This window comes from Procambarus clarkii, unplaced genomic scaffold, assembly GCF_040958095.1.
Source record: "Procambarus clarkii isolate CNS0578487 unplaced genomic scaffold, FALCON_Pclarkii_2.0 HiC_scaffold_110, whole genome shotgun sequence".
Taxonomy (NCBI): Eukaryota; Metazoa; Arthropoda; class Malacostraca; order Decapoda; family Cambaridae; genus Procambarus; species Procambarus clarkii.
This window is the reverse complement of record NW_027189143.1, coordinates 797,266-806,897: the sequence shown is the minus strand read 5'-3', so window position 1 is coordinate 806,897 and position 9,632 is coordinate 797,266. Positions and strand designations below refer to the sequence as shown.

Here is a 9,632-nt window from a genome sequence, read left to right as displayed (position 1 = left end):
ACAGCAGCAGCAGCCGCAGCCTTCTTGGTAGGCTTTGCTTCTACCATGATGATGATGAGATAACCAAGGTGATGAGAGACGCTCAGACAGTCACGGGGGAATGATGCTTGCCGCCGCTTGAGCCGAACCTATTTATGTGCCGGCACGGTACAGAAGCTGCAACCTGGCAACTCGTCCACCAATCACGACGGTTGGTTTTACGGCTCCGAAACCTGGATCCCATATCTTCTCTAAAATAGAAGCATTTGTTCATGTTCTTTGTAAAAGTATCATAAAGCAGGACAGATGAGACAAATATCATAAAAACTGAAGAGCAGATGAGCACACACATGTTTGTATTACAAAAGAAAATCCACAAATTCATTAGAAATTGGCAGGGCAGGCTGAGGAAGTAGGTAGATGTAAAATGTCTGTAAATGGCGAAAGAACATAAACCCAAGACTGAATAAACGATGTTAAATATCCATGCCAAGGAGACAAAAATATGTTAGGATACAATTACCATTAAGACACCACAAGCAGGTCCGTATCCTGCCGCGATGACTTAAAAGAGTTGGTTATTAGCCACAATGTGTAGGCAGTCTCATGCCAACGGCCATACCACGTTGAGAACACCGCTTCTCGTCCGATCAGCGAAGTTAAGCAACGTTGGGTTTGGTTAGTACTTGGATGGGTGACCGCCTGGGAACACCAAATGCTGTTGGCAATAATGTTTTTTGTTTTGTTTTGTTTTGTTTCGTTGTTTTTGTTTGAATGGATGGCTCCACGGAAATATAACGGAGTTGTGTGGAATAAGGCCGGTAAAATGAATTAATTGTATGGTCAGTTTACAACAAACTCGATTAATATAGATATTGTGTGAGGCTTTATACAAAACCAAACAACCTAAAACACAACATTTGTATATATATTATATTATAGATATAGGCTTAAATCGCGGGTTTGAACTCGCAACTCCAAGAATACGCATCACTTAGATACACTTTAAACCACTGGACCACTGCTGCAGGACACTAGCTTGATGCTGAGGTATCAATTAATGACGTAAGATGGCCGATTTCCACAAATAAATGATAATTAAAAAGTATTTGTATGTACAAATCTTTTCTGTTTAAAAGGCTACAATATCAGTTTACTGATATAATTTGGTGTTAATGTTTCTATACCACAAGAAGGCATATTTTTGCTTATAGGTAAAGGGTACGGAGAAGGAATCCACAGACCATCATTCCCCATCCCCTTCCCTCCCCCCCCCCCCCCCCCAACTCCCACCTACTACCACCACCACCAACCACCACCAATCACCACCAATCACCACCAATCACCACAATCACCACCAATCACCACCACCACATCTAACCGAAAACCCCCTAACACATCAACCCTCCCCCCAATCAACAGGCGAAATAATAACCCTCAAATGCCTGCCTGCCTGCCTGCCTGCAAGCCAATACTAACGGTCTTCTCAGAAAGAAAATCTCTTTGTATCTGTATTACTTGATGAAATGTATGATTCTAATAATGAAAATAAATTTTGATGTCGGTTGTATGAGCATAATGACCAATATGCACATGATATGAATGAATTAAATAGTGTAGTTTTAAGTAATTAGGTTGTAGACACATTAAGCGGATATGATATTTGACGCGTCCAGAACTGGTGATTTTTGGTTTAGTTTTAAATGCACCACCACCACCACCACCACCATTGCTTCCCCAGAGCCTAATTAAGGACCGGTAAAAGGAGTCAATATGTATGTCATCTATAAAACCAAAGAATGAATAAAAAACACACACACAAACCTACATAATAGTATTAGGAAGATTGTATGGCAAAAAAAAAAAAAGTATTATTCCCATTGGGTCGTTTGAACTCGCGACTTCCAAATACCAGCCACACACCTTACCACCCAGCCACCATAGAGTTGGTATAATTGTGCAACTTTAGTTATAAAAGTAAAGTTCTTATTGTCTCAAATCTTATTGTCTGTTCTATGAAAAGGCATGATGTAAATTATGTATTTTTTTGAATGATTGAATTGTAGGCACATTAAGCGGATTCGATATTTGATATATCCAGAAAAGGTGATTTCTGTTCAGTTTTAAAATGCATCACCGTTAACGCTAAAGGACTGGTAAAACGACTCGATGTTTGTCATTTTTAAAATAAACACTAAAACTAGGCCCTTAACATATATAATGTTTGAATATAAATTGAATGCATATAAATACAAAGTGGGAGTGGCTGGCTGGCTGGCTGGCTGGCTGGCTGGCTGGCTGCTGGCTGGCTGGCCTGCCTGCCTGCCTGGCTGCCTGCCTGCCTGCCTGCCTGCCTGGCTGGCTGGCCTGGCTGGCTGGCTGGCTGGCTGGCTGGCTGGCTGGCTGGCTGGCTGGCTGGCTGGCTGGCTGGCTGGCTGCCTGCCTGCCTGCCCGCCCGCCCGCCCGCCCGCCCGCCCTGCCTGCTTGCCTTGCCTTGCCTTGCCTTGCCTTGCCTGTCCTGTCCTGTTATTGCCTGCCTTGCCTTGCCTTGCCTTGCCTTGCCTTGCCTTGCCCTGCCCTGCCCTGCCTTGGCTGCAGCTGGCTGGCTGGCCGTAAATCAACTCTTAACAACACCATACCACACCACACCATCACTCATCACCCATCACCCACCACCGGCCCCAGTCTCCCAGCCTCTCTTATATACCCGAGCAGGCCCTTTAAATTATTTGAATTGTTGCACTTCGGCCAATGGCAGGCACGATCGCTGCTGCTCAAACATATTCTGGTTCACAAGTATTATAATAATATATATTATATTATATTATATATATATATATATATATATATATATATATATATATATATATATATATATATATATATATATATATATATATATATTATTCATGAAACACATTAAAACCTTGATCATTTATTCATTCATTACGTCTAGTGAAGAATTGCTTTTGTTCATTTGTATGATTAAAAATTAATATAATATGAATTCCTCGCTTAAAGTAAAATATAAAATATATATTGGATTTATATGATTGGTTAATATTCCAAGTGATGCTGAATATCCCCTATAATTTTGTTTTGTTTGTTTGTTATGTACACATTCCAAATGAAATCAATATAAATGTTATTATTAATGTTTGAAAGTTGATTGTCTACTTGAATCTCTCTATTAAAGTGTGTGTGGCTCCGGATGGAGCCTGGTTATGGTATTTGTCGTGGTGGGTGGCAGAAGTGCTTACTTCTTCTCTGTCTTCTTTGGCAAAAGAACTGCCTGAATGTTTGGAAGAACACCTCCCTGTGCAATGGTTACGCCAGACAGAAGTTTGTTGAGTTCTTCGTCGTTGCGGATGGCCAACTGCAAGTGACGTGGGATGATACGGGTCTTCTTGTTGTCACGTGCGGCAGTTACCGGCGAGCTCCAGAACTTCGGCAGCGAGGTATTCCATGACGGCTGCCAGGTAGACAGGAGCGCCAGCACCGACGCGTTCGGCGTAGTTGCCCTTACGCAGCAGACGGTGAATTCTGCCCACGGGGAACTGAAGTCCGGCCCTGCTGGAGCGAGACTTTGACTTGCCCTTCACTTTGCCTCCCTTGCCGCGTCCTGACATTGCTGCTGCTGTTGTGGGTTTGTGGTGTTTTATGCCGCCCCGCAGATCGAGCTTCGTGTTATATACCCCGCTCAGGATCAAGGGAGCCCGCCACTGACCAATCAGCGCGCTCCGCCACGCGACCCGCTCTGAGCTGAGTCGCGAGCGGGATATAAAAGGAAAGCTCGCCTCGCGCAAAAGTTCATTATTGTATCGCAACGCCAGCCAGCACGAGCATCATCATGCCACCCAAGGCATCTGGAAAGGCTGCCAAGAAGGCCGGAAAGGCCCAGAAGGCCATTGCCAAGGGCGATAAGAAAAAGAAGCGCAGGAGGAAGGAGAGCTACAGCATCTACATCTACAAAGTGCTGAAGCAGGTCCACCCCGACACTGGTATCTCTTCCAAAGCCATGTCGATCATGAACTCGTTCGTGAACGACATCTTCGAGCGCATCGCCGCCGAGGCTTCTCGCCTGGCCCACTACAACAAGCGTTCCACCATTACCAGTCGGGAGATCCAGACGGCTGTAAGGCTCCTGTTGCCCGGAGAACTGGCCAAGCACGCCGTCTCTGAGGGCACTAAGGCCGTCACCAAGTACACCTCCTCCAAGTAAACGGCTTACTTACTGCCCTGTGGTGGTGGCTTGGCCTCAAACCAACAAACTCGGCTCCATTGGAGCCACACTTTAATTTCTAAAGAGATTGTGAGTGTTAGACACCAATACTATTATAACAAAAACCTCTGTCACTGAAAGCAAATAGCTATAAAATGAGAATATTTATGAAACTGTCTGTGTGTGTTTCTCTCTCTCAGTCTCTGTCTGTCTGTCTGTCTGTCTGTCTCTGTCTTGTCTGTCTCTGTCTTGTCTGTCTGTCTGTCTGTCTGTGTCTCTCTCTCTCTCTCTCTCTCTCTCTCTCTCTCTCTCTCTCTCTCTCTCTCTCTCTCTCTCTCTCTCTCTCTCTCTCTCTCTCTCTCTCTCTCTCTCTCTCTCTCAACACATATAAGCACTCGGTATCTTTTTTTTTTCTAGAGATTAGAGATTCATTGTTATGTTCCACATTAGGATTACTATGCAGGCCACCCTCTTAGGTTTGAAAATGTCAAGAAAACGGTTAATTTAAAATGTCATCTCCTAACTTAACAGATTAAGCCAGAGGACCGAAAACAGAATAAAACAGGACTGGACAGTATGTCACTTATACAAGCTGCTTTTATTTCTAGTACAGTATGACAATTTTTATTTTGGGGGGGGGGGGGGGGGGGGTGATCCTTGACAGTGCATAAGAGCGAAAAGCGACGGCGTTTTGTTTGTAAGAGAACAGGTTGTACTACAAATGACTTGATTTATTGATATCACGTGTATGTATGACACCTAAATTAGTGTATTTGTTTATTTATTTATTTATTTATTATATGTGTAGATGAAGGTTAATTCATATGACTGATGCTAGGAATGTCTGAAATCTCCTTAGAAGGATATTTTGGCCCTGAGAAGGGCCGAGTTTGGTGTATACTAGGGTGGTCGATTTAGCTTATGCACGCTCTCCACGGATACGGCGAGCAAGCTGAATGTCCTTTGGCATGATGGTGACACGCTTGGCGTGGATGGCACAGAGGTTAGTGTCCTCGAAGAGACCGACCAGGTAAGCCTCGGATGCCTCCTGTAAAGCCATGACGGCAGACGACTGGAAGCGAAGATCGGTCTTGAAGTCCTGGGCAATCTCGCGCACCAGACGCTGGAAGGGAAGTTTCCTGATGAGCAACTCGGTGCTCTTCTGGTAACGACGGATCTCACGCAGGGCGACCGTTCCGGGCCTGTAACGGTGAGGCTTCTTCACACCCCCTGTGGCAGGAGCAGACTTGCGTGCTGCCTTGGTGGCCAGCTGCTTACGAGGAGCCTTGCCTCCCGTGGACTTGCGAGCAGTCTGCTTGGTGCGAGCCATGGTGAACAACTGTGGTTTGTGATGGCCGGCGCCGAAAAATTTTTGCTTATATACGCCGTCTCGAGGCGCTTGCTCGAGCGCCATTGGCTGCTCGACTCGCCTACGTCACCCCGTTGCCCCTCCCCTCCTTCCTCTGGCTGCAGCCAACAGGCGGCTCACCTCAATCACTATTATCGCTGATTTTGCTCTATTTTTTGGATTTGTGCAAAAGTCATTTCACAGGGACGTGAAACAGACGAGTAGGCAACTGCAGTTTTGAAAGCGTTGTGAGAAAGCCGTGTCTACTCGACCACAAGCGTAAAGTAAGGGCAGGCAGGAGTTGCAATGCTACTAGTACGTCCGCTTGATGGGATATAGTCGGGAAATCGTGCGGGCATTCGTCAATTCGATTCACACAACTTCAACACCATGACTGGACGCGGCAAGGGAGGCAAGGGACTCGGAAAGGGTGGCGCCAAGCGTCATCGTAAGGTGCTACGTGACAACATCCAGGGCATCACCAAGCCCGCTATTCGTCGCTTAGCTCGTCGTGGCGGCGTGAAGCGTATTTCGGGTCTCATCTACGAAGAGACCCGTGGCGTCCTGAAGGTGTTCCTCGAGAACGTCATCCGTGATGCTGTAACCTACACGGAACACGCCAAGAGGAAGACCGTCACTGCTATGGACGTGGTGTACGCTCTGAAGCGCCAGGGTCGTACCCTCTACGGATTCGGCGGATAAGAGCTTGGCTAATCCATCGATTCCACCCACCACCACCTCAAAACGGGACCTAATTAGGTCCCTATACTTTTTTACTGAAGGGCTTAATAGACGATAACATAAATTGTTTTGATATCAGCTAGCACATTGGGTCTTATGAAATCTATTTTTTATCCTCGCATGCTTAAAGGGACTCTGATTGGGGAGGGAGGGGGGGGGGGGGAAGGTTTGTTACGTTATATACTAGCAGAGCAGGATCATTGGTGGGGGGGGGGGGGGGGAGAGAGAGAGAGAGAGAGAGAGAGATCTTTCCCAACTCTTCCTTTTTACATGAGTGAGCTACCCGTTTTATTCATTTTATCCTTCTCAGAGCTGTTTTGATAGTATCCAAATGATGGTAAATGAAAAGGGAGGACACGAATATCTACCCAGAATTCAGGACTGGCAATCGATATGCATGTTTGAGTGCGAATCTTTTTCTCTCTCAACTTAGGTATACGTTTATGTCGTACCTAAAAGCGAGAACCACACTATTGGGACAAGTATGCAAGGCCCAATTTTCCTAACAAGCACAGTTAATTTTGTTATTTTCGAACATTTCTTTCCAAATTGGTTTATCCAATTAACAGTATTATATTAAGATCATGAATTGCTGGGTTAGGTTAGGTTAGGTTAGGTTAGTTAGCTTAGCTTAGGTTAGGTTAGGTTAGGTTAGGTTAGGTTAGGTTAGCTTAGCTTGGGTTAGCTTAGGTTAGGTTAGGTTAGCTTAGCTTGGGTTAGCATAGGTTAGGTTAGGTTTGATTACATTTCTATGTTAGATTTAACTCAAATTCAAAACAATTGCAGTCATTCGGCTTGTTAGTCAACTTGCCTCTAATAGGGGCAATTTGTCTAACAAGACTATTTAGTTTTGTGTGCATATATATATATATATATATATATATATATATATATATATATATATATATATATATATATATATATATATATATATATATATATATATATATATATTATAGCTTCAAGACTCCGAACCAATATAGAAGCATCAAGAGGAAGTGCTTGTGTTATGGGCCAATAGGCCTTCTGCAGTTACTTCCATTCTTATGTTTTTATTCCCATTGGTTCGTGTTTTATCTTGTGTAAATGTCAATCACCTTACCCAAAACTTTGGTACCATATCACCTCACCCATGTGTATATATAAATATATATATATATATATATATATATATATATATATATATATATATATATATATATATATATATATATATATATATAATATACAGAGTAAATCTACCCCAAAAGTAATGATTTATTTGTCTACAAAACTAAACTCTTTTTGGAATCATATGAGGCCCCTCCACTGAGGGGGGAGGCCTGGATGTTTATTGTCATGTGTATTCATGCTGCTTGCATGTCGTCGTTTATTTTGCCTTTGTTGTTTTCTTGACAGCTTTCTTTGCCTTGGGTGGTTTGGGAGATTTTGAAGCTCTCTTTATTTTGGGCTTTTTGTTCCCAACAACAAGCTGCTGCTGCTGCTTCTTTTTCAAGGCTGTAGGTGGTTTGTTGCTTGTGGCGGCTTTCTTGGGAGTTACCACGGCCTTCTTTGCTGCTGTAGATGGTTTCTTGGTTGTGGTGGCTTTCTTGGGAGTTAGAACGGCCCTCTTCTCTGCTACGGCCAGCTTGAATGATCCACTAGCTCCACTTCCCTTGGTCTGAACAAGAATGCCGTCAGCCACTGCTTTCTTGAGAAATCTTCGGATGTAAATGGCGATCTTGGCAGCCTCGACTTTGTTGTTGGCAACAACGTACTTCTTGATTGCTTGTAGAGACGAGCCCTTACGGTCTTTGAGTGCTGCGACCGCGGCTAGAACCATTTGACTAGTTTTCGGGTGAGCAACCTGGACGCGAGGTTTCCTGGTGGTGGCCACCACAGCAGCAGCAGCCGCAGCCTTCTTGGTAGGCTTTGCTTCTACCATGATGATGATGAGATAACCAAGGTGATGAGAGACGCTCAGACAGTCACGGGGGAATGATGCTGCCGCCGCTTGAGCCGAACCTATTTATGTGCCGGCACGGTACAGAAGCTGCAACCTGGCAACTCGTCCACCAATCACGACGGTTGGTTTTACGGCTCCGAAACCTGGATCCCATATCTTCTCTAAAATAGAAGCATTTGTTCATGTTCTTTGTAAAAGTATCATAAAGCAGGACAGATGAGACAAATATCATAAAAACTGAAGAGCAGATGAGCACACACATGTTTGTATTACAAAAGAAAATCCACAAATTCATTAGAAATTGGCAGGGCAGGCTGAGGAAGTAGGTAGATGTAAAATGTCTGTAAATGGCGAAAGAACATAAACCCAAGACTGAATAAACGATGTTAAATATCCATGCCAAGGAGACAAAAATATGTTAGGATACAATTACCATTAAGACACCACAAGCAGGTCCGTATCCTGCCGCGATGACTTAAAAGAGTTGGTTATTAGCCACAATGTGTAGGCAGTCTCATGCCAACGGCCATACCACGTTGAGAACACCGCTTCTCGTCCGATCAGCGAAGTTAAGCAACGTTGGGTTTGGTTAGTACTTGGATGGGTGACCGCCTGGGAACACCAAATGCTGTTGGCAATAATGTTTTTTGTTTTGTTTTGTTTTGTTTCGTTTGTTTTTGTTTGAATGGCTGGCTCCACGGGAAATTCACGGAGTTGTGTGGAATAAGGCCTGGTAAAATGAATTAATATGTATGTCATGTTTAAAACAAACTCGCTTAATATAGATATTGTGTGAGGCTTTATACAAAAACAAACAACCAAAACAAAACATGTTGTATATATATATAGCTTAATCCGGGTTTGAACTCGCAACTCCAAGAATACGCATCACTTATATACACTTTACCACTGGACCACTGCTGCAGGACACAAGCTTGATGCTGAGGTATCAATTTAATGACGTAAATGCCATTTCCACAAATAAATGATAATTAAAAAGTATTTGTATGTACAAATCTTTTCTGTTTAAAAGGCTACAATATCAGTTACTGATATAATTTGTGTTAATGTTTCTATACCCACAAGAAGGCATATTTTTGCTTATATGTAAAGGGTACGGAGAAGGAATCCACAGACCATCATTCCCCTCCCCTTCCCCCCCCCCCCCCCCCCCCAACTCCCACCTACTACCACCACCACCACCACCACCAATCACCACCAATCACCACCAATCACCACCAATCACCACCAATCACCACCACCACATCTAACCGAAAACCCCCTAACACATCAACCCTCCCCCCAATCAACAGGCGAAATAATAACCCTCAAATGCCTGCCTGCCTGCCTGCCTGCAAGCCAATACTAACGGTCTTCTCAGAAAGAAAATCTCTTTG

The 9,632-nt window shown here is 44.0% G+C and overlaps 2 non-coding genes across 2 annotated transcripts; both read left to right on the top strand.

Annotated features, from left to right (window-relative positions):
• Nucleotides 1-587: 587 nt before the first annotated feature.
• LOC138360421 (5S ribosomal RNA) lies at nt 588-706 on the top strand. The gene has a single exon (XR_011226372.1). It is a non-coding gene; the product is annotated as a 5S ribosomal RNA (ribosomal RNA).
• An 8,047-nt stretch (nt 707-8,753) lies between these two features.
• LOC138360420 (5S ribosomal RNA) lies at nt 8,754-8,872 on the top strand. Its single transcript, XR_011226371.1, has one exon. It is a non-coding gene; the product is annotated as a 5S ribosomal RNA (ribosomal RNA).
• Nucleotides 8,873-9,632: the final 760 nt, after the last annotated feature.